This window comes from Ambystoma mexicanum, chromosome 4p (genome assembly GCF_040938575.1).
Source record: "Ambystoma mexicanum isolate Mex_15411 chromosome 4p, UKY_AmexF1_1, whole genome shotgun sequence".
Taxonomy (NCBI): Eukaryota; Metazoa; Chordata; class Amphibia; order Caudata; family Ambystomatidae; genus Ambystoma; species Ambystoma mexicanum.
The window spans coordinates 768,858,068-768,883,509 of NC_090927.1; the positions used below are offsets into that span (position 1 = coordinate 768,858,068).

General features: G+C 43.5%; 1 protein-coding gene across 2 annotated transcripts in view; it reads right to left on the minus strand.

Moving 5' to 3' along the window:
- UBE3D (ubiquitin protein ligase E3D) overlaps positions 1-25,442 on the minus strand; it is a 1,234,197-nt gene that overhangs the window by 181,770 nt on the left and 1,026,985 nt on the right. The gene's annotated exons all lie outside the window — the stretch shown is intronic.

Sequence of the window (25,442 nt, forward strand, 5' to 3'; positions counted from 1 at the left end):
CAACTTTCCAGTCTTTCACTTCTTGATTGAATTGGTGTTTATGAAAAAAGGCATGCTGATCATTTTTGCTAAACACCGTCCTATATCTGTTCATGACACTTGCATAGGGAATTCTGTTTTTTTTCGTGCATATCCAGATAATTCCCTAACATATATAAGGTTTTGTCAGTCCACCTGAATCTAGTTTTGGCGTTGTTGACCGTTACACTTTGTGTCATTCTTCGGTTAGGATTAGAGGATTGCTGTGAGGACCATGACCAGGTTAACGAAAGCAGATGATGGTCACTATTTGTTTGTTCTACAATTTGGAACTGGGTTGCTAGGATGAATAAATTCCCATCTACGTAAATATAGTCGATGATGTTGCCCGTTTTACCACGATGCCAGGTGTTCTTTGGGGGCACGTCTCCTGGGAGTAAGCCATTGGCCAGTTTGAAGTTCCTGTCTGCCATAAACCGGATCCACCTTTCCACTGTGTTTTTGACTGGATATGCAATTAAGATTAATGTCCCCTAGAACAATAGCGGCCGAGATGTCTGATGCGGCCAGGATTAAATCCAGAATTGATGTTAAAGCACTATAGAATGCATCATCTGTGATGCCCGCTGGATTCCTATACATGTTAATTAATGCAAAGGACGAGTGTTGCAAATTAATCGTTACCAGCTGTAGAAAATCATTTGGTGCAGCCCATGGCTTGATGGTTAGCCCACTACTTTGTTTAACTGCCACTAACAATCCCGAAGTGGGTCTGCCCTTTGACGCCTTAGCTGCTGGTAATAAAGTGACCTCATGGTTGTTCCACAGAGGGATGTTCCTCAGCCATGTTTTCTGTAGGGCTGTGATATCATAGTCCTCCAAGCAATTTCCTTTCTCGATCTGTAGATGGGTATATCCGCGGGTTTTCCATGAGGCAAGGCAGATATCTGTAAGCGAATGGCTGATTGTTATGCTCTGTGATACGTCGTGATCTCTGGTGCAGCTGTTTGATAGATTTGAGGCACATGTTTAGGCGCTTGGCTGGGTTGTTGATCTAATTGCTCTTTAGCATGCGGATCTTGTGCGATAATAAATCCCAGTTTGAATATCTCCATCTTTGCTTTCCACAGGGCATTCAGCACAACTCTCGATGAGATCCTTTGCTCTGTACAAGTCGAATGTTGAGTACAGGGCTGCACGACACTTCATGATCAATGAGTATCTCCTTTCAGTTGTCTTGCTTGCAGGTTCCTTGTTGTTGGCTTTATTTGGAACGTTCAAGATTTTAGGTCGAGGTTGCTGACTCTTACTATGTATGATCTGTGCGTTATACTCCTTTGGAGGAATGGAGTGGGGCCATTCTTCATGATCATGTTGTATTTGTTCGGAGGCATTATTAATCACTGATGCCATTGGATTGTTCTGATAGTGGCCTTCGAGGTCACTTCTGTGCTCCAACTTCCGAAAGTAGGCATCTAAGCACGATTTAATTGATGTTTCAATGCGTGTTTGTTCTTGCAACAGATCTCTAGTAACTTGTGTTGGGAGGTTGTGAATCACACCTTCAGTTGGAACAGATGTAAATCCAACCATTTTCCCGTCTACGATGAAGCAGTCAGACTGAGGACATGTCTTGTTTAACGCAATCTTCTTTGTATCTGATTCTGGGTCTCGGATCTCAATGGCTGAGTGCTGGTTTCCAGTACTTTGTGTTATGGATAAACTAGCACCTGTGCTAGCACTGCCTAATAAGTGCATTCTAGAAGTCTCGCTTCTTTGTTGGGCATTTATATATGCATCAACTGCTTCCCAATTTGATCCTCTTTGTTGAACGAATTGTGCTTCGTTAGGCCTCAGTGACGATTCTCTTGGAATTATTTTCACTTGATCAGTTGATTGCAGCTCAGTGCACATTTCACTGTGATAAAGAATATTTTTGACGTTTGTGTCACACATTAAGGGCTGCTCCTTGCTCAAGCATGCTTCAAGCGAAGTATCTCTGTGCGGCTCAGGCGGCAACTGATTACAGATGGTATTCTCCTTTCCTTTCAGAGTATTTAAGTATGCTTCAACTTCTTTTCTGATGTCTTGCCTAAGTTGCTTGTGTTGCATGTCATCATTAGGATCATCGATTTGTTTATTTCTCATCGTGGGATCCTTAGCAATTTTATGTTCTTCGGGTGCTTTTGATCGAATACCTTTGGCTGTCATTGGGAGGCTATTACTCTCCAAACTCGGGCATTGCTGGTGTTCATTTAATGCATTGAGTAGGTCATTTTAGGGAAGATGCGTTAGCGTATGATTTCTATGAGGCGTAGTTGGGGCATTATCACACGTTTTTTCGCAACAGTCTTTGTCTACGTCCGATTGATTCCCTTCAGCTCCATTTGTTTTGTTCTTTCGGACTAATGGAGGTTGTTGTTGTTTTTTTCTCCCTAGTCTTGACTTCCGCAAATTCACAGAGAGCTTTTGTTTCATTTGGTGTGCTTTTTTGTTTTTGGCAAAAATTGCAAAATGTCCTTCATCAATCTGTGTTTTGTTAAAATCCTGTATATTTTCCTGTGAGTTTTGCTCTATGCTAATCCAAGAGTTGTTTTTTGTTAGCTCGTTCTCTGCACGAAGGTCTGGAGGAGCCTCTGGGGGTAGCACAGGTAATATCACTTCTTTAATGAATGGTACTACCGTGAGATTTTCTAACACAGGTCGTGGGCAAATTTCTGCTGTTTTAACAAAGGGGATGTTGTGACCTTGTATATCATTGACCAATGCTTGCCTATTTTTAGTTGCTAGTTCTTCCGCAACCCAGTTCAAAATACCTTGTATTAGCTCTGTTTGCTTTGCTAGTTTTGTCTCTAGCGTTTCGAACAATTTAAAGAGACTTGTTATGGTCATATTTACCACTGGCATAGTAATTTCTAACATTGTGGGTGGCGCTGGCGACATTACATGTGCCTCGGGTCGAGGAACAGTATTCCTACGTGGGGTAGGATGCACGAAGGATATAGCTGGTGACCCTGAAAGTGCACAGCCATATATGCTAGGCGTGGAGGCAGTGTGAGCCTCGGAATCGGTTAAGAGATCATAGTCACCAGCATGCAATGATATATCTGGTATTACATGACTGGTGTCAGGACTTTCATCTACAATTATGTGTATCTGAGTCTCTGCTGGGGCAAACGGGGAGGTAACCAAGTGTTTCCCAACAATGTTTCATCTGATACTGCTGGTACTTTCTCAATCTCAGTTTCAGAGTTGTGTGCATCAGAAGCCTGCAACCTTGAAGCAAGGTTACACAGAAGTACTGCTATTTGTTGATTGAGGTTACCAGGGGGCACATTCAGAGTCGGAGCTGGTAAAAACTTATCTGGAAAAAACGAGAGATGGGGTGAGAGAGGAGCAGCGAGTCACGGGTGTTAGCGTTATAACTTTACCTGAGACTCACGTGGCACTACCTCCTTTTGTTTCTCCCCCACCTCCCACTCCCCTTCTTTGTGACAAAGATAAGTCAGCAGGTATTTCTGACTTAAAGGAATGGTACGGTCATGTGTTTTTAAGCCTAAGTCGCCCGATTTTAGAAAAATTTCCTATGGACCTTACCCGAGTTTTCGTCCATTAAACGCACGCGAAAACAGGCACCAGGGAGCTGCCATTTTGTGATTATCCTATCATCTCCCCCATCGCCCTGGCTGACCTGCTTTTGCGGCACTAAATCATATCCCCCGCCCCTGAGCCTGACATTATCAAAACATTCATATTCCCCGCCTCTCTCCGTGACGTTACTGTGCTGCGTAGGCAAACGCGCCCAGTCGTCTTCTACGCAACTTCACACATATCCCGGAAACCAACACAGATCAGCTCACAACACAGCGCGCCACAATTCGGAATATGAAACTGTACTTTAAAATCAAACAGCAACACGTACATTTGGTAAAGTACATTTATTTGACATTAAATGTGTATAGAATATTCTGCAATTGCCATATGAACTCCGAAAGTCATTTATTTTCTTTTATCTCTATCCGCAAAAAAAAATTGTGAGTCACGCGCGGTTCCTTCATGGTACACAGAGTGTTGGTTTTCGTTCAAAGAAGCACTTTTGTCGCACGTTGAACCGCAAGGCTGTTCCATCAAGTAGGCACTAGGCCAGCGTAAAGGTTGATATGTTTCTAGCCGCTAGTACCGCGTAAGGGCATATGGGCCCTTGGCGATCGTCCCATAAGATCATCAGAATGGTGCAGTTGTTTACATTAAGCTGCAGCTGGCAGCTGAAGAAACCATCTGCCGGTGTCTGAAACTGGTGGCAGGGGCAAAAGGGAAGGAAATACCGATTTTGAAAACATAAAATTTATAATTAGTCTTTCCAGCCGATCTTTATTAATATTATTCATTTTATTTATTACGGCCGAGCTAAAACTATTTGCTTTCAAGGATAGTGCAATGGAGTATGTTCGGCTCTAAAATCAATGCGAAAACTAACAAAATAAATCAAGGTTAGTACACAATGTGAAACGACTTTTTGTCTACATGCGTGTGGAATGTGGACCTGCATGCCCATGTGCCCGCTACAAGGACGATCCCACAAACCTTTTCAAAGCTCTTCATTCATTCATTTATTCATGCATCCATTCATTAATTCTTCATTCCGGTATAAAAGCGTCTAAAGAGTTACTTACATTATATTTGCAATTTCCATTGCGTCTCTGCGTAATGCAGTCCGTAAATCCCACTGTGCTCTTGATAACGATTTTTCATATACTGAACTAACATGAAACTCGGTCTAGTTTAAGAATTTTCTGCCTTATCATCTCTTACGTTATTGCACCCCCCCAAACCCCCCTTCAAATGAAGTTCTTTCTGCATGGTCCCTGTCTCTCAAGGTCAAAAAACAATAGAACCTTATACTGCCAGTGCAAGTTGTGGGCCTCTTCAGGGCGCAAGCTGAAAATCAAAGCCGCTGACCTTCACTAGAAATGAGCATACATTCTTTCTTTGCAACATCCCGTAGTAAAGACATCTGTGAGAACTTGAAGTTTCGAATCCATCTATGTAGTGCGCCTCAATGTGCAAATGCGAACTGGCTTCTCTCCCATCTGCAACGGCTCGCTTGGCGCGTTCGAAGGCCCCAATTTTGTCCTTGTTGTCTGCGAGCTTTGAAGCCCCAAAGAATCATAACTATTGAGACTTTTAATTTTTTGGGGATGGTCAGGGAAAGTATAAAGTAACCGAGGAGTTGAGTTGAAAGTGAGATTTATTGTTTGTTTGTTTTATTAGCAATACGCAAGCCTCCCCTCGGTTAACAGTGCCCAGCATTCATAAGAGATTGCGAAAATTAGTTACATCAACAAAAATATATACATACACATATAGACAAGGTCAGCAATATGAGGTGAATAGAGAGAGAATTCAAAGATGACACCCAGGTAGTTCGGCACCCAGGATGGTGAAGGGAGGGTTTAGGGTTAGCGTACTTTGTATGCACACTGTACAATAAAACTTATTTACAAAAAGACATTCGTATTATAATTATTTAAACCGGGATTTGTACTTCACAACCAGCTCTACTTTGGGTGGACATGGCACAGTGGCAATGTTGGGTGGCAATGGATCAGTGCTCTGCACAGAAACGTTCAAAATTCCATATCTGTGCTTCTCTAATACAGCAACAATAAGGCTTTTGACAAAGTCGAACTCCATTTCCTCATAGACTGGTTTGATCAGCCATTGCTTACTTCTTTTTGAAAAGGCCTTAGTGTAGCGAGGCATCCTTACTTTACCCTTAGTCCTCGATTGTTCATGGCCGAGATTCTCGTTATGGGCCGAGACGGCAAGTAGAGTCCTATGTCTCATGCCCTTTATACTGAAATGCAAGCGCTTTGGCCTGTACTTTAGGCACATATTGTGAAACACCTCCAAACCTCCTGTGTGACAGAATTCTGTCAGTCCCCTCAAATCTCTTGATAGAGTTTTATCGAAAACAATCTTCTCAATGGCTTTGTGTGTCGGTGAAGATGGATTCAACCAATTCTTCTTCCGTGCCTCCACTGGGGATAAAGGGCCATGTTCACATTGGTGGAAATGTAGGTTTTCTGACCAGCGGTGCACGTTGGTACAGTGGTGCATCAGTGACCGCCATTTTTCAAGTAGTATTTCCACTGACCCTTCACAAGTTTTGGAGCTCCACCAAAGATGGTTGCTGATAGACTGGGACCACTCAGAAATACTTTCCAAACCTTTTTTTGTTTCCCTGCAGCCGCGATTTTCTTATTGATTGATTTAGCAAGATGCCATACGTCAATATGTGGGAACTGATCTCTCATTGTCTTGGCAATTGAAATGTGTCTGTCCGTGGCTATGAGGTCGATGTGCATTCCCCTCGATTGTAGATATTCCACTGATTTTATAAATCCTAGTTTCTCCATGGCCACTGAGGATGTACATTGTGTTACTTGCACAACCACCGAACTCACAATTTTCTTACTATCCATGTCCTGAAAGTGGTAGGTGCAGTACTTGGCAGAAAATCCAGGGCTGTCGCACTGTCCATCGCCAGCTAGCTTGAATCGTTTGCCTTCAAATGTACTTGCTAGAGACAATTGTTCAATTTTACAAGCATCACTAATGGCCGGAAACAGATAATCATGTTGGTATTTGTAGTACTGCGTTTTTTAAATGAAATGGAGTCCCACAAACTGAAAGAAAGACTCTAACTTTCTAAAACTGGAGCCACTAAAAAGTGATGCAGCTGCACACAGTAGATTGCCTGCTGGCAGTTTTCCCAGCATCGGTTGTGCAGATCATGAGAACTTATGATGTAATCTACAGGCGGCATGTATTGTGACGTTACTGCCTTGTTTTTGTCGAGTCACATGAATCAATGGCTTCCCACATACTTTCCCTCTGACGGAATGCCCACAATTCAGCATACTTATAATATCCATCAAACAACTGTCGAATACTATGTATTATTTGCCCTCTTTCATTAGACTGCCATCCTGCGTCAAAGTTGTTTCGGCCTGTGACGTTGAGGACATATCACCACATTTGAAAGAAATATTGCTGCTATCAAGTTCTGATGCGTCAGTGAATGCTGCTGCTGGTTCATTCTCTGTCATTTCAACATCTGCTACCTCAACATTGATGGGAGAACACAACAATGTCGACAGCTTTTCTGGTGGCAATTTTTTGGCGGGTGTAGATTGTGTGAATTGATCTGCGACTACTTCAGAGCTATCTTCAATACATCCAGTTTCATGTTGTTGCGGCGGTGCGGTCGTACCGTAGCAATGGTCCAATACAACATTGCTGGATTCTCCGGACACATTCATTTCATGTTCTGGCCATTGGACATGAGCATCCCGAGTCTCAACATGCCGCGTCTGAATTATTAGTTCCTCCATAGTGTAAATGGTCTGGCAAACAACATCTCTCATTCGCTTCACTGTCTGTGTATGTATAGTTCGTAGACCCACGGGTAACTAGAGGACAGATTGGAAAAGGCATGTTCAGTTTAAACACAAGATAAAGTAGAGTACAATTGACTGGAAAAAAACATAAAATAGTCCCGAGCACAAAAAAATTTCTAAAGTTATGAACTGTTTGTAACTAACCTTATTTTTGTTTCTTTTCTTTGCAACTTTTTTGACTCGACCTTCAACATCTGCACGCTGTTGCTCCGATACATATCTGCATGTCTCCCGTTCCTCTTGCGCTGCAACGACTATATTTTCTGTATCCGCATAGAAAGCACGGAATGAGGCTCCATCGACTTTCATTACTGTGTATCAAAATATTGTTAGCGTAAAACGCACGTGAGGACGAACACACATGTACATCTCAATAGCCAAACACGATTTAAACATTGTGTGGAACAATCAAACGACAAGTATTCAAGCTCTGATGACCTAGTTCGATGGAGATGTCAGTATCCATACCTCTGGCTCTACATGGACTGCCACCAATGATTGTATTGAAGAGGAGGCATCAGCAACTCCCTGAAACACAGTACTTGCGTTAGTATGGTTTTCAATATCGTAAACATAACACACACTTGGGGTCGACGGCACAGGTACATATAAAGAGATAACCACAAATGTTGCATTGTCTAAAAGAATCAAGGAATATTTAAAAATGATCAGATTTAATCGACTTATTTCTCCGATTTCTTTACATCGCCATCATCTAAATGGGATCTTGTGATTGTAGTGGAAGCTCCATCATCTCCCTAAAACACAGCAAATGGAATCACGTTATATGATCACGCTCGATGGAGCTGTCAGTATCCATACCTCATGCTGCTGAAGAATATCTAGGGCTGTTGTCAATGTGGTGCGCACTTCCGAAAGCTGTTGCGCCGATTCGTATCCGCATGGTCCCGGCTTCCACCGGAATTACTTGAATGTCAGGCTCCGCATCAAGTGCGTGGGTTGACGATTCAACAACTACCTGAAACATAGTATTTGCATTAGTAAGGATTACAATATTGAAAACACAACACACGCTTGGGGTCGACCGCACAGGTACATATCAACGGCTAACCACAAATGAAACATGGTGTAGAACAATCAAATGACAAGTGCTCCAGTCCCGATGATCACAGTCAGTTGAGCTGTCAGTATCCATATCCCGGGCTGCTGAAGAACATCTAGGGCTGTTGTCAATGTGGTGGACGCTTCAGCATCTCCCTGAAAGACAGTACTTGCATTAGTATGGATAACACTAATTATAACTGAAAACAAACACCAAGGGACGACAACTAAGGTGTATATCAATTGGAAAGCACTAACCAAACAATTGGTAAAATAATCACACGATACATACAAACTATTACTTGACGTGCATAAAACAAGTCTGTAGCGGAATAGCCAAGTATAATTACCCGATACGCGCTAGAAGTGGTTGATAACTGCGAGCACGTGACGGAAGTAGAATGTTCTTGCTTCAGATTCAAGGGATAGTCAAGAAGTTGTAAAGGTAAATTATTGTTTGATAATGAAATGCCAATATTTAAAATTGCCATGTAAGGAAAAAGAATACTTGAGTAATGCACAATATAGCACAGTTCCCTGTGCCCATGAATAGATTTCGTTTGTGGGTTATGAAATCTAAAAATAATATATTGATAAATGTCATTATTCAAAAAGTTATACACTCATATCAATGTCGAAAGTATTACAAATTGGAAACAACACCTAAAATATCAATGAATCCATTTGGCTACCTACACACTACCGCAAGGCCTAAAGCTAAAAACGGACACTTGACTCACCAGTGGCAGATTGTGGATGAATAGAGTGGGAATAGCGTTTGCGAGCAATTTTTGTGTCGATCGCCGTTTGTTCTTCTTTGTTACCCAAGATGTGGTGTACATGTTCGAGGGAAAGTGCCGGCTGCAGATGCGGTATCGATCACCCCTCTTGTCCTCAAAGACTTGTTGGACTCTACTTTCCAGCTCATCCAGTGGATATCCGCAATGTCTGACTCATTCTCTTATTCGATCAACAGTTTTCGGGAATACATGCATTATAGTGCCTTCAGATTTAGCATGGGTCTTCGAAGGGCAACCGCTAATCGAACAGGCAGGCATTGTTGAAAATTCTGAAAAGTAAATATCAAGATTATTATAAAACCTTGATGAATAAAAATGTCATAAAAAAGTAAATGAACCATACCATGCTCAATGCAAGGTTTGTTTTGGTTGCCGGAACTATACCAGTTCATCATGTGCGGCTTAGTATTTGCATAAGTTACAGAAATTTCTGTTTTGTCTTGCACGAAAAGGAACCATGCTTACATTATAGACTGGACCCCCGAAGGATGCAATTCGATGACAATCGACACAGATGAAAATAAATAGATCTATTGATAGCATAACAATTGAAACTCAAGTCAATAGCAATGAGACCAATGACCATAGCTCTATTGGGTACTGTAATAGCAAGTAGATTGAAATGTAAAAATGACCGAAATATGACTAGGTTACATGGCCTTACCTTGACCAACAAGCAGTTGTATTCAGCAGGCCGTGCAGTATGTTGCAGGAGAACATGAAGATGGCCACAGGTAGCAAACTGACGAGTTTGCTCGAAGCGGTCACAGATAGCATGGCGACGAGCAGATTAGCATAGATCTCAGTGCTTCTCAGGTAGAAGGTTCAGGATTTGACTTGAAAGCACAAAGATGTTCTCATGAGACATATCAAGTGAGTTATAAAGTATTAGAAACAGGGGTGTGTTTGTGAATGAATGACGTGTGTATGTCGTGGTATTATGTTTATTGCAGGGGGGCGGCCTGCCTCAGGGGAGGCCTGCCTGGAGACACAGGGTCTTAGGAGGCCATGTGAGCGATGGCCCCTGGGCATAGGATACCTTTTGAAGTGTACATGCTGTTTGGCACCTTGGCCGTTTGCGCCCGTCACAGCCCCCCATGCCAACGCTCATCCCCGGGTGCGAACCACCTTTGATAGAGGGGGTGGGATGGATGGGCCTGGGGCGTGCAGATAAGGCACAGGAAGACTGCTGAATGGATATACACTTATGTGGATTGCAGGGGGGCGGCCTGCCTGAGGGGAGGCCTGCCTGGAGACACAGGGTCTGAGGAGGCCATGTGAGCGTTGGCCCCTGGGCGTGGGATACTTTTTGAAGTGTACATGCTGTTTGGCACCGTGGCCCTTTGCGCCCGTCACAGCCCCCCATGCCAGCGTTCATCCCCGGGTGCGAACCGCCTTTGATAGAGGGGGTGGGATGGATGGGCCTGGGGCATGCAGATAAGGCACAGGAAGACTGCTGAATGGAGACACACTCATCTGGATTGCAGGGGGGCGGCCTGCCTCAGGGGAGGCCTGCCTGGAGACACGGGGTCTGAGGAGGCCATGTGAGCGATGGCCGCTGGGCGTGGGATACCTTTTGAAGTGTACATGTTGTTTGGCACGTTGGCCGTTTGCGCCCGTCCCTTGCCCTTATGTGATGTTAACTTTGCATGACATTCGCATATAGATAGGAACACTGAGCAGGACACGGGGCATCCATTTTTGTACCCCCTTTCCACTCCATTTTGGTGACCAGGCCTCACTGCGATAGTACAGCGCGCAGAGCACATGGCCCACAGCCTCGTTCCCACTCTGACTGGAAAACTCCAGAGGTATTTGCAACAGCTAATAAATGTAACACATCACTCTCTGAGATCAGAGTCCTGCATGTGAACCGGCCTGAACCAAGCACATGGCTCGTTCATCTCCACAAACATGTCCCTGCCCACGCACCCTCGCCAGTGGAAAGTTACTGCTATTCTGACCCTGTGTCCCTGCAAGGTATTCTCTTCATGTGCCAGACCACTGACCACGCCATGATGCCCACCTAGCAGATCCCCAACTAACATTAGACCCCTACTGCAGTATATCGTTGCCTATCAATAACAAATGCCACATATCGGAGATTCTTGTGAGTACAGACCCACACTTCAAACAGTGTATTATAGTGGTCAAGACCCTTGACCTAAGGCCTGTATAATCCAATGTTAATTGATATATGTGTGACTTTTATAGAGACATAACAGACTGAAAGACTTTGAACAAGTGTTATTTAGTGCATGCATTATTGATAATATATTATGTTAGCTTAGATAGTGACCACCCCGCTTCACAGCAACCTGAACTTGACCCATTCCGAGCACAGGTGTCTGACGTCCATCCTTGAATGGAGACACACTTGATTGATTTAAAAAATCGAAACAACCGTTGTTAAAATATATGTGGTATTTTATTTTGTAGCTTATTTTGATGACACAAAAATAAAAAACTTTACACATTGTACAGTTCAGGTTGCAGCACAGCGAGAGAAAATCCCTGGTACTGACCGCTGTCACTCGGGAACGTTTCTCTTATGGCACGAACGGCACAGGCGGGTATCACTCTTCGAACGCGGTGTCCAAGCCTCCCGTGAAGCCACCATGTAAAGGAACGATAGGCCACCAGCCTGTACCACCTGTGAAAAGGAATGAAACAAACTTTTTAAATGACCAAGATAAGTTTAATAAACGTTTGTTGTCAATGACAATTCTTGTAACTAATGGCATTCTGCTCGGACAAATGCTATCTAGACACTGCACACTATTGAACGACTTTCATGCGTTGCAATGATATGTAGATGTAATTTTGGATATAGGAGACGACCATGAAATAGGAGTGGCATGACAAGCAGAGTACACTTACTCGTTACTCGGATTACGAGGACGAACAGTTGCGCGAAGTTTGTGCATAAGCGCCATCATTATCCTTAACACGGACCGTGTGAGGCAGGCTGCCCTGAAGTCTGGCAGCTCGGTGATGCATTGCGGTCGTGGCTCGCCTTCCGAAATGTAGGCCACGCATCCCGAGCAGCAGTTCTCCGTCTCGGTCGGCATTAGCTCGCACTGATTGCATCTGCACCAGGTGGAAACACCGTCCATGCGACTAGGTCCAGTGTCTTCATCCGTTGATTCGTCCTGCGAACTGCTGTCCAAAGCCCCATCGTTTTCACGTGTTTCCCTTTCCAGTAGTTCCTCCTCGGTATACTCGGGCTCGTACATGTAGGGCATTATTGTATCCATTGTGTGTTGCACAAACTAAAATAATTGATAGCGGTGGTACTGGTATCTGTCCACACGGGCTACAAGCAACGAAGGTAGCTGACCAGAGCACAGAAACGAGTCTCAGAATACTCAAAGTAACACAGAGAGAGGAATGGAATCGAAAATCTGCTGCTGTGTGTTGTGAAACGGTCTGTTTATACTTATTGACGAAAGAGGCGTCCTGCCATTTCCATGGCGACACGTCATTAGCTGAAGCGCAGCGAATGTTGACACGAGACGTGCTTTGGCGTTGTGAAATGGGCGGTACGCGTCTGCTGATGACAGGCTCAGGGGCGGGGGATATGATTTAGTGCCGCAAAAGCAGGTCAGCCAGGGCGATGGGGGAAATGATAGGATTATCACAAAATGGCAGCTCCCTGGTGCCTGTTTTCGCGTGCATTTAATGGACGAAAACTCGGGTAAGGTCCATAGGAAATTTTTCTAGAATCGAGTGACTTAGGCTTAAAAACACATGGCCGACCAGTAAGGGCAATAAAGAATTTTGACAGAACCATTCCTTTAAGTGAGTATAAGCGCTGCAACATGGATACACCTCAGTGTACAGATACTATTCAAAATGGAGCCGTGATATATGGTTCGCTTACACTCAGTAGTTCTACAGTTATCAATGACAAACGCATACGAACGTCTATATTCAGCAATTCAACTGAGCTTCGTCAACTCAGCCTATAAGGCTAGAAACTATTTAAATAAGGAGCGGGCAGAACTCACGAGCTCACGACGCCACGGCGAAGTGGCAAAGTGGTCCTTTCCGGTCCTTGCCTCGGTGCGCGCATGTTCCAGATAAAAGGGGGTGTGGCCAATAGAGTTAAACCTCTTATTAGGCAGCAAATAAGTCCAAATAGAAAAACGCTGGGAAGCGGCTGGAAGAGACGTCTGTGGCAAAGTGGTCCTTTCCGGTCCTTGCCTCGGTGCGCAAATGAATAACATTCAATTAGAAAAGGAATAAGATTATACAAGGAAGGAAAATGCAGATGAGTGTAACTTGTAATATACTTTTCAGATCCAGCACTCAAAGTGACTTCAGTTAATGTCAGTAAAAGCACTTATATGCATCACATTTGCAAAATTCAGTTTAAGCGGAAGTAAAGGTTAGACAGAACACAGCTAAAATCTGGTAAGTACAATGTAAACTCTCCAGGGATTTAGGCAGTATGTTTTCTAACTAAAAAGTGTTGACAATTCAAGTGTATCGCGGAACCAGCATTACCAAAGCCAGTAGGATCAAGAAAATAGACCTTTGGGAAATCAGCAAAGCCACTGTCAAATGGACAGCACCAGTTCTGATGAAAATCTTCAGAGAAAAGTAACCAGTCAGTTGTTCTTGTAGAAAACACAGGAGCGCAAGAGGAGCATTCCTGCAGGAATACAAGTTGCAAGACCTGCACAGTGGAGTTGAGGTCAACTCCCAAATTAGAAAAACAGCACTCCCAAAGCAAAGGAGCACCGAAAATGGCCTAAGGAAAGTGTAACCCAAGCCCCACAGTACCTGAAGCGTGAAGTTGAAAATGTAGCCTGATTCCTGCTCCTTGGTCGTGGTGATGAAAGGGGGGACCTTCGGTGGGCTTCTGCAGCAGCACTCGAGAGAAGGGGTCCGCAGAAAAAGGATTCAGCTCACTGCAGCTGCTGTTTGTGGTTTTGGCGCCTTTTTCTTAGCACTAAGAAGAAATATCGCTGGTTGGATTTCCTCATTTATTCGGTCCTGAACTCTGGTAAAGGGACTTTTAGTGAAGAATTCCTGCTTCTGGGGGCCCACATGGATGTCTGCGAAGTTTTAGCGAGATTCGATGTTTGTAAGATGATTCACTCGCATATGGTCCAGGTACCCCAGGTATTGGTGTTCTGCAGCCCAGAAAAGGCGCAGGACATCTGGAGATGGCCCAAATTGAAGAAGGTCATGAGGCTAGTTGGTTCCACCTGCCCAAGGGAGGAAGTTGTGCTTGGCAGAACTTCCCTGTTGAGTTGAACACGGGGTCAGCACAGCTGCAGGGCTTCACTGGTACTTCACTGGTACTTCAATGGTTGTTGAAGATGCTGCTGGCGTCTCTGCCCGTCTTCTGCTTTGGATTTCCAGTTCCAGTGGTCGACTCTGCCTGTGGTCCAAAAGTCCTCGCCTTATATGCTGGAACCCAATCATTCACCACTATGGGGCTGTTAATCCCCTGGGGGTTGGCTGTCCTGCAGGACTGCCAGCCGCCCAGTTTGAACTTTTTTCAGCCAGGCACAACTGCAAACAAGGGACAGTCAAGTTTCGGGGCCCTACCTCATTTCCTGCCTTGTCAGACACACCGGAGCCTGGGTGGGCTTCAGGGGATAGGCCCTCTAAAAACACAATTTACAAAGGACCCGCCTAGAATAATAGAAGGAGAGCCCAAAAGGAACTTACAAATGGAAAATGGCAAAAGAAGAAGACAGGAGACATTTTGGGAAAATGGTCACCCACGGGTGCTGTACTGCAGCTGAGACATCAGCCTGCTAGTAACCTGCAAAAAAGTTAGAAAATCTATCTACTGCCACCAGCCATTTAGGTTTGTTAGTCACTGTAACAAAATGTTACATGAGTAGTGGGAAAGGAGTTACAATGTAACCCCACAGGACCCCATATAAGGTGGTGGGTGCTGGTCCCACAAAAGAAAAGCTAAGTAAGATAAAAGTTATCTTACTACTCTTGAGAACTACAGTTCACACAAGAGAATGAAATACTCCTCAGTGACACTACAGAGAAAAAACATCTGTTTAACCATCCTGAAAAGTAAGAAAGACTTTCCTTTGCCATATTCCAACCAGCATAGTGGAAAAGTAATTCTGTTTTGCCATCCTGAAAGACTAGGAGAGACTTCCTCCGGGTTATATTCCAACCATTGTTGTGGAAGAGACATTTGTTTTGCCATCCTGGGGAAGGTAGTAGGCAAAAGAGACATTTGCATTCCCTTTAAGAGACTGATCTTGAAACAGAACATTTTGAACAATTTTCACAAAATAATCCAGGGAGAGGGAGCCAACCCCTGGACACAAGGATTGTTTTGGTTGAAGTTATATGTTTAGGATTTTGCACATTTTTGTTGAATTGAAATTTGAAACATTTACCTTGCACCTTTTCATTGTGTTTGTTAGTGTGAGGGGCAGATTTAGTTTGGACACAAGATCAGCCTGTTTTAGTTTTAGTTTCATAGGAAGGGAAATTTGCTTTAGGATAAGGAAAGTTGGGCCTTTATCCAAACCCATTTCTGTTAATAAAATGGCTAATGTTGAAAATATGAACACTTTGTGTCCGCCTCTCATTTCTGACCCCCTCACAGCCATCTGTGACAATAGGAACTAGTGGACCTTATATGCAGCTGAAATATGCGCAACTATTTATTTGTTCATATCACAGTCAACACCAGTCTTTTTCTTTATTGGTATGGTTTGTGTGGGTTTATTACCAGATACGCCTTTTCCTTGTTGAAGTAATGTTAGCCTTTATTTATTAAGTTTGTCTAAATGTTTATTTCTATTCAGTAACTTGAAGTTTTGTTTACATAAAGGGATTTCTATTGTTTGCAGAGTTTGTGCCATGAACACAGAAATCAAACTTTTCTCAGTCTGCTGTGGGGAACCCAAACGCATTACCTGAAGTAGCACCCCTGCTCCAAGTGGGCACCTGGTACGTACAATAAAATATCTCCCTTTGGAAAACAGCCTGCAGGCAAATCTACAAAGTACAAATGCAAGGTATTGTGGGACCATGGATTCAGATACTGCAAGGACAAGCCGAGCCAACCCTCACTAGGGGTAAGAGCTCAGAAGCCACTAGATAACGTCTCTGAGAAATCAAGGTGCCAGTACTTCGGGGAAGAGTGAACACAAAAAGAGGATACTGATTAAAGCATACAAATGGCCATACTGCCTACAGGGTTCAGCAGTTTAGATATTAAAGACAGGATTGTAAAGGATTAGATGAATACTGTGCAGGATAAAACATTGAATACAATGAATTCAACAAAACTGACAATACAAATGATTCTTAAATGTAAAAGACAGTTTCTTAGACGGCAAGCAGCATTTTCAAAGCAACAGCAGCTCTTTACTATGCAGACTTCACTAAGGTATATATGCGAAGCAAGGGAGGTGGCAGACTTTGATGGGCATGGGGGATTCTGAGGAAGCATCTGCATTATAAATGATTCTAAAACACCAGCGGTTACTGTTTTTCATTAGAGTGAAGTGGCATTTCCCTGAATTAGCGCATCTGACCAAAGATAGTGAGGGATGATGAAAAAAAGAGCAGGCGGAAGGGAGAGTTCCAATACAAATTTGTTTTAAATAATGGGTGGCACTGGTGCATTTTACAGCACAATTGTTTTCAAAGAGGGTCCTGCAACCTACATCCTCAACAGATGTTGTAGACTACAACCACCATGATCTCTCACCATGAAATGTGCTGGTTTGGTACGATGAAGTTTGTAGTGCAAAACAGTATATGAGCCAAAGATTGCAATCTCTATTTTAGACAAACATCTGTAGGGTAACACATGGAAAGAAATCAATAGATAGATGCAAGATCACCAACAGTACACAGGAGCAGTGTACGACATTTTCATGATGCTCTGCCCAAAACGTATGCCCATATCACCACTGTAAATCACTCTCATGATGGTGCCCATAGTAAATGCCAGCATGTCACTCTACATATTAATTATCCTATATATTAAATGCACTCACGCATCACCCTGTGAAATACATGCTCATGATGGCTGTGCCTAGATATATACCAGTATTGCCACTGTAAAACACTTTCATGATGGTGTAACAACATATAGCAGAAGGCCCCTGTAAGGTACATGTTAATGATGCCTCTGTCCACAGTATAGTCCATCATGGCCCTAAAAGGCATACAGGCTTGCTCTGCCTAAATATATGCCAGAATGGCACTGACAAATACATGTTCATGATGCTTCTGTCCACAATGTCACTGAAAAAGAATTCATCATGCTGCCGGTGTGGGGTCCAATACAACAAAACCATGCGTTGCCGCATGCTAGCCCTTGAGGGCACTCCTCAGGTATGATATCCCACGTTAGGTACTGAAGTCTATAGTTCTGGTCAAGTGTAAAATACCCAGAGACCAAAAGCCCAGACCCCAACAGAAATACTACTCGAGACCAAACGGTTAGTTCATTAAATGTAATCAACAAATGTTAAAACTCATGGGCAATACCCCAACCCAAAAGTATGTATAAGTAGTGAACAAACTCAATCGCAATGTAGAAACAAGTTTTATCTTGTTGTTGTCACAAACACATATGCAAATTCAATTCAAACACATAGTGTACATCCATAAAAGTAAACATAGTATACATAACATAAAGGCAATTAATACATGTTAGCACAAGTGCAGTTCCTCACACTGTCCTCAAATGTCCACACGTCCTAGAAACATTACAATAATCCAGGATAGTTTTACAGTAGTTGATATGTTGCCAACGCGTTTCGGACCATAAGAGATCCATCTTCAGGGGACGATGAAAACTATCTGTTCCACTTGTTTCGTATATACTGAGCTTGTACAGATCTACAGGAAATACCCAAAAATAATCCCAATAACTAACTGAGACCTCAATATCTGTTTCATTTAAGGTAAATAGCCTAAACTTATAAACCACTAATCTTGAGTGACATGTCCCAAAGTCAAAGGGTCAACAACCTGTTTACAAAACGAGAAAAGAACCCATCAACATCGTAACCCAACTGCAATACCTTCAAGCAACATTAAATGACCCTGTGGGTCAATAGACATCACAAAGTGTAAAAAAAATACTCACCCGGCTTGCAACGGCATAACCCACAAAAGCTGGGAGCACGAAAAGTGTCAGGCAATCTACATAGGCTACAACACAATAAATAGAGCCTGATTGTAGCAAAACAGATTAATTGGAATACAGTAATGAGAATGTGTTGATTTAAAAACATCATGCCCCTGTCTGGACCTGCTATCAGAATCTATGCATAGGCTATGGTCACCCTTACCTAAGATTCACAAATATCGGTACTAAATACGGCTATGAATAAAATCCATAAGGCCCATTAGAGGACGGGTCCCAGAACCATTGCTGGACGGGTCCCAGACCCCTGAGTGTAGAGCCATAATGGCGAGCTTCTAGACAGTTATTTCACATTAGTTTAGAAGTGAAAGTCACTTCCTTCTAGAAAAAAAACATCTCCCAAACAGGAAAAAATCCAAGCGACTTACCCATTTAACAGCCGCGGAGCTATAAACCACACCGACATCAACGAGCGCGGCCGGGTGTCAGACAACATAAATAGTTGTCATGACAACCCAGCACATGCGCATCGGTGTCGCAGAGGGCACGGTCACGCAAAGCAGCGGCCCGCCTGTTCTGCAAGTTGAATTCAATGTACAAAACGGTATACGACATAACTGGGGGGAGGAATGCAGAAGACAATTCTGCTGGTGTCTCCAAAGTTAACTAGATTAAATTAACCTTCATTAACAAAAATGTATATGACGTAACTGGGGCAGGGAATGCAGAAGACAATTCTGCTTGCGTCCCCCAAGTTAACTAGATTAAATTAACATTCATTAACAAAAATGTATATGATGTAACTGGGGGGAGGAATGCAGAAGACAATTCTGCTGGTGTCCCCCAAGTTAACTGTATGTTACTACTCATTCCACACAAAGTGGGAGGATTAGGAGGATCATTCAGAAAAACTGGATGATGTTCAAGATGGACCTGCAGTTGCAGAATCTTTTCCCTCAGGTACCACGATTTGCATATAGGAACAACAGAGCGCAGCGCACAAGCTTGGTTCAAGCAGAAATACGCACACCAGCAGCAAAGAGCCTGTTCAAAGGCACTATACCATGCCTGAATTGTCCCCATTGTGCTAACATCATTAGGGGGAACAGCGTGGCACACCCGCGCTCTGGGAAACTGATCTGGCTGAAGCATTCTTGCACTTGTGATGCTATGAACGTTATCTATGGCCTAAAATGACTCTGTGGGTTTTATTACATAGGTATGACCAGTAGAAAGGCTAAAATACGCTGGTCAGAGCATAAATCCAATATCCGCAAAAAGAGTCTGAAATCACCCGTATCTTCCCATTTTTTACAGGCAAGACACACTGTGGCACAGCTTAAGTGTGTCATCCTGGAACAAGTTAAACTCGGAAATCGGAGGGGGGGGGGTGATCTCCATATGAAACAACTCCAACAGGAAATATTTTGGATCAATTTGTTAGATTCATTGAGTCCCAGGGGAATGAATGTTGAATTTGACCTAATGTGCTTTGTTTGAACGTGATTACAAGTTCGAAGTTTCAGTTAAATTCTGGAGTTCTGCTTTGAGAAGTATTTGTTATCATGGGTATTGTGACCTTAGTGGCAGGCAATGACCTGCTATGCATTAACGTCACGATATGAGATTAGCCACTAGCTATGGTTCTGAAGTGAGCATCGGAGATGTACTGCCATTTGATTTATGATGGTCAGGAACATTAGAAGTTGCGATACCGACAGAATGTGAGCGGGTATTCACCGCGAGAATACTCTGAGAGTCCTGATGTATTGACTATGTATGGTGATACTTCAGCGTAATATCTCATGACAATTTGCAATTGTTAAAGGACTGCAATTAGTTGCCCCATGAGATTGTGAGCTGACATGGACTTAGAGGGATGAGATATTGATTGCTAAGCACCATTATGGAGCATATTGATGGGTAGAAGCATATGCGTGAGGTCCATCTGTACGTGCTCACCTACTGAAGGGCTGAAACCAGTTTCACCAGTGAATTTTCTGTGATGCAGATGAGTAATTCAAGGGTCATCATTTTTTGAAGTTCTGATGTGGCGAGTTCATTTTTACGGACATTAAGATTGTTAACAGGCATTGACCCGTGAGTTACATTTAAACTTGAGGTATCATTGAGATGTGTGCCGTTTTCACAATGAAGGGCACCTTTACATTTTTCTTTTTTTCATATGGCTCATATGACAGGTCAATTTACCAGCATTGAATGTTAATTTAATCCAGCTAATTTGGGGGACACCAACAGAATTGTCTTCTGCATTCCTCCCGCCAGTTACGTTGTATACATTTTTGTACATTGAATTCAACTTGCAGAACAGGCGGGCCACTGCTTTACGTGACCGTGCCCTCTACAAGCAGGCACGGGTGGGTTGGCGTGCCCACACCAAGATGGCAGATGACCATGACCGACACCAATGCGCATGCGCTGGGTTGTCATGAAAACTATTTATGTTGTCTGACACCCGGGCCGCGCTCGTGGATGTCGGTGTGGTTTATAGCTCTGCGGCTGTTAAGTGGGTAAGTCACTTGGATTTTTTCCTGTTTGGGAGACGGTTTTGATAGAAGGAAGCAACTTTCACTTCTAAACTAACGTGAAATAACTGTCTAGAAGCTCGCCATTTCGGCTCTAGACTCAGGGGTCTGGGACCCGTCTAGCAATGGGTCTGGGACCCGTCCTGTAATGGGTCTTATGGCTTTTAGTTGTAGCTGTATTTAGTACTGATGTTTGTGAATTTTAGGTAAGGGTGACCATAGCCTATGCATAGATTCTGATAGCTGGTCCAAACAGGGGCATGATGTTTGTAAATCAACACATTCTCATTACTGTATTCCAATGAATCTGTTTTGCTACAATCAGGCTCAAGCCGGGTGAGTACTTTTTTTACACTTTGTGATGTCTATTGGCCCACAGGGTCATTTAATGTTGCTTGAAGGTATTGCAGTTGAGTTAAGATGTTGATGGGTTCTTTTCTCGTTTTGTAAACAGGTTGTTGACCCTTTGACTTTGGGACATGTCACTCAAGGTTGGTGGTTTATAAGTTTAGTCTATTTACCGTAAATTAAACAGATAGTGAGGTCTCAGTTACTTATTGGGATTATGTTTTGGTATTTCCTGTAGATATGTAGAAGCTCATTATATACAAAACAAGTGGAACAGATAGTTTTCATCGCCCTGAAGATGGATCTCTTATGATCTGAAACGCGCTGGCAACATATCAACTACTTTAAAACTATCCTGGATTATTGTAATGTTTCTAGGACATGTACAGAAATTTTGAGGACAGTGAGGCACTGCACTTGTGCTAACACGTATTAATTGCCTTTATGTTATGTATACTATGTTTAATTTAATGGATGTACATTATGTGTTTGAATTGAATTTGCATATGTGTTTGAATTGAATTTGCATATGTGTTTGTGAAAACAACAAGATAAAACTTGTTTCTACCTGGTGATTGAGTTTGTTCACTACTTATAGGTACTTTTAGGTTGGGTTATTGCCCATGATTTTTAACATTTGTTCATTACATTTAATGAACTGACCGTTTGGTCTCGAGTAGTATTTCTGTTGTGGTCCGGGCTTTTGGTCTCTGGGTATTTTACACTTGACCAGAACTATGGACTTCAGTACCTAACCTGGGATATCATCCCTTAGGAGTGCTCTTGAGGGCTACCATGCGGTAATATATGGTTTTGTTCTATTGAATTACTTTCTGCCCCAAGTGGTCGCATGGCATTTTTGCCCCTTTTGCACCTGAAGTGTATTTGTTCTAACAATTGAAAATATAATCTTTAACACGAACAACCTCGATTGAAATAGTAACCCTACTAGTTAGTGCCTCCCCATTTCCTTATTGCGCCGGTGTGGGGTCCCCCATCCCTTCCAAACTAACACGCACATGCATGTGTAGCACTTGCACCCATACTCTCAGTCACTCACACATTAATGCCTGAACTACACAGTCACCCACATGTGCGTACACTCATTCAAACTCTTACTCACATACACACTCCGTATAACATTGAAAAGATACACGTATGCATTCACTTCTTATTTTACACTTACCTTACTTCTGTGCAGTGGTCTTCCCTTCAATCCCCTCTCAGCACATGGCTCAAGGAGTTGCTCAGGAAGGCTCAGGGATGCAGAAGTCAATGAAGGCAGCAACTCAATGGTGTGATGAATCCAATGATGATATTTCTTTCCTGCCGATGACCTCCTCCCATGTGGCATGGGGACGGAAGCTGCTACCTGATCCTGACCTGGCGGTTATATGAGGGAGGAACACATGGGGGGAGGCAACCTCACGGAGAGGGTTATGGTATCCCGCTTTCCATTCTGAAAATATATCTCTGATTCCCCATGCCCTAATAGTGTATTGTAACACCTTCACTCATCCACACATGGAGAGTAGTAAAAATCATTTGTTACACCACAAAGGCCAACTCTCAAAATCTACCTGGGCTTGTAAAATTATTATAAACACGTTTTCCAAATCTAGTTTGCCTTTAAAACCCAATGCAAACATTCATACATTATTTTCAGGAAGGGACTACTATCCCCACAATCCCCATAACACTGGGACGAGGAAGAGAAGTGAACTAATGCAGAGTAGCGGAATTCACAAGCACAAGCAGCGCTCCAGTCGCAGCAAGTGCACACCTGTGCCTGGGACATTTAAATCACCAAAGCAAGGAACGCAGAAAGGCTGCTGGCAAGAGCGAGTTGCTCCTTTCCGTGCGAAGGAACGCCACGGAGGCTTTGTTGAGCTAACCAGTTCGGGAACCTGCAGAGGGCTCCGGGGCGTTCGCCGGCATCAGAGAACATCGCTTTGCTCACTGGAGTCCGATGCAAAGCAGACGAGCGCAGCGGAAACCTCATGAAGCAGGAAAAAGGTGGAGAAACGGTTGTGAAACAGAAAGCAGCAGGAAACTGTCACCAGCAGCCACAGAAAAAACAAGAAAAGCCATTAAGAACCGGTGAGGGAACTCTGTGGCGTATTGTTGGCCATGCCAAACTGAGATAATTTCACATAGCAGAAGCAAGAGAGAGAGAGAGAAGGAACAGTTGAATAAACTGGACAGAGAACGACTGAAAGAGGAGTTTTTGATAAGGAAAGACTTTCAAGTTTGTAAATGCATGCTGCAAACATATAAGAGAGACACTAAAGATGACATGTATAATAAACCAAGTATATTAGCCTGTGGGGCTATAGAGTGGAACCATCAAAGGTGGGAGAGTGAGCTGGAGCACCCGTATGAAAGTTTGTGCATTTGAAAGAAGCCCAGGCAATTGCAAGAAGCACTGGCAGGAGAGTATACCAGGCAATTACAAGTGTGTGTTTTTAAGAAGCCCTGGAAAGTACACTAGGCAGTTGAAAATGTGTAAAAGAAATCCAGGTAGGTAAATACACCAGGCAAGTTGGAAGGGAATATGAAAAGAACTTGTCAGCAGGCTATGTTGGTTTAAAAGACCCTGGCCGGAGAGTGCACCAGGTATCCTGACAACATAAAAAGAAAGAATCAGTTTGAAGATAATTTTTGTTGTTGACCCAAGGGTAAAATCCGTGCGCAGTGTGTAGAGAAAAACTCCTCGTGTTTCATGCGCAGCCCACAGTGAACTGCTCGCTGCCGGAATAGAAAAAGGGATAGACTCCTGTAATCTCTGTTGGCACTGCACGCTAATAAGTAAAATATTCTTAGTAATTTGCATACCTTCCAGCTGATTATCGCTATTTGTGGCAATGCTTCCTTTCGTGTCCAAGTGTAGCTGCGGCAGCTTGTCTGGTCCGCGTCTCACTCAGTTAGCGTCCGTTGTCCTGGTAACTGTAGTTAGCAGACTTTGGGCCTCATTACGCCTGGTTACCGCCGGACTCGTATTACCATTCCGCCTCCATGATTCCCAGAATTACCGGGGCATTACAACCCCGGTTTTCCGGGAATCACGGAGGCGGAATGGTGTTAATCCCCATTCCCATCGAGTCCTATGGGACTCGATGGGAATGGGGATCATGGAAACACCGGCAGCATCTCGTAATGCTGCCGGTATTTCCTCGTCCGCCTGCAGGCTGGCGGTGTTAAACCCGCCAGGTCAGACCTGGCGGGAACCTCACCTCCCGCCTGCAGGAGTCGGGATCAACCGGTCCGGAAACAACGGTGGCGGCGGGTTTACCGCCACCGTTATTTCCGGACCGCCTGAGTTGTAATGAGGCCCTTTGTCTCTTTCAATGCCGGCCTCTGTGGAGGCGGGCACCCTGTTGGAATGGCTAGTGCTGGTTGGGAACTATATACTTGGCACCTCGCTCGTTGTATATTGGAGCACGGAAATCCATACGGTTTGAATCTAATTAAGCGGGGTAATAGTGCCTTACAAAATTACCAATCAATACCAAACTGTTATCTATTTTACCTAATACCGTGTAGGAACTCCCAGCCAGTTGTTCTAGGATAAAAAAAACTCACAAATGCAAGTATGCACTCAGGTATGCTCCTACAGGTATGGGCATTGGGTCAGTGGAAACAGACTCTACTATGTGTAATTTGGGCAGTGGAGTCGATTTTATTAGTGTGTGTCTAAGCGCTTGTACATCCCGACCGGGACAAATTGCTTAGCAAGTTTTTTGGTTCTACTCCATTATTTACAGTGACAAACCCATAGACAACATAGCCAAGTAGTTTGTTATAGTACCTACTATGAAGGAGAGAAGCAATAGTGTATTAATGGACTTATGTACCTCAGTGTCTTCCTTCTTTTATTATGGTTATGGACTTACTGCCTAGACCCCTTGCCCCACATCATCTAGATAGGGGTCTCTCTGTCTTTTTACATAGGGAGTGGTATTACTGTGTGTCCTCTATACTGCTAGTAAGCCCTGGCTAAGGGCACGTTGGTGAGTGCCGAGTTAGGAAGTTCTTTTCAAATAATAATGTAGGGTTAGTGTCCCTTGTGGTGATGGTTAGTGCTTCATTATTTTATCCTGTGCCATTCTATGGCCTTGTTGAGCCCTTGTGTGTCAATTCC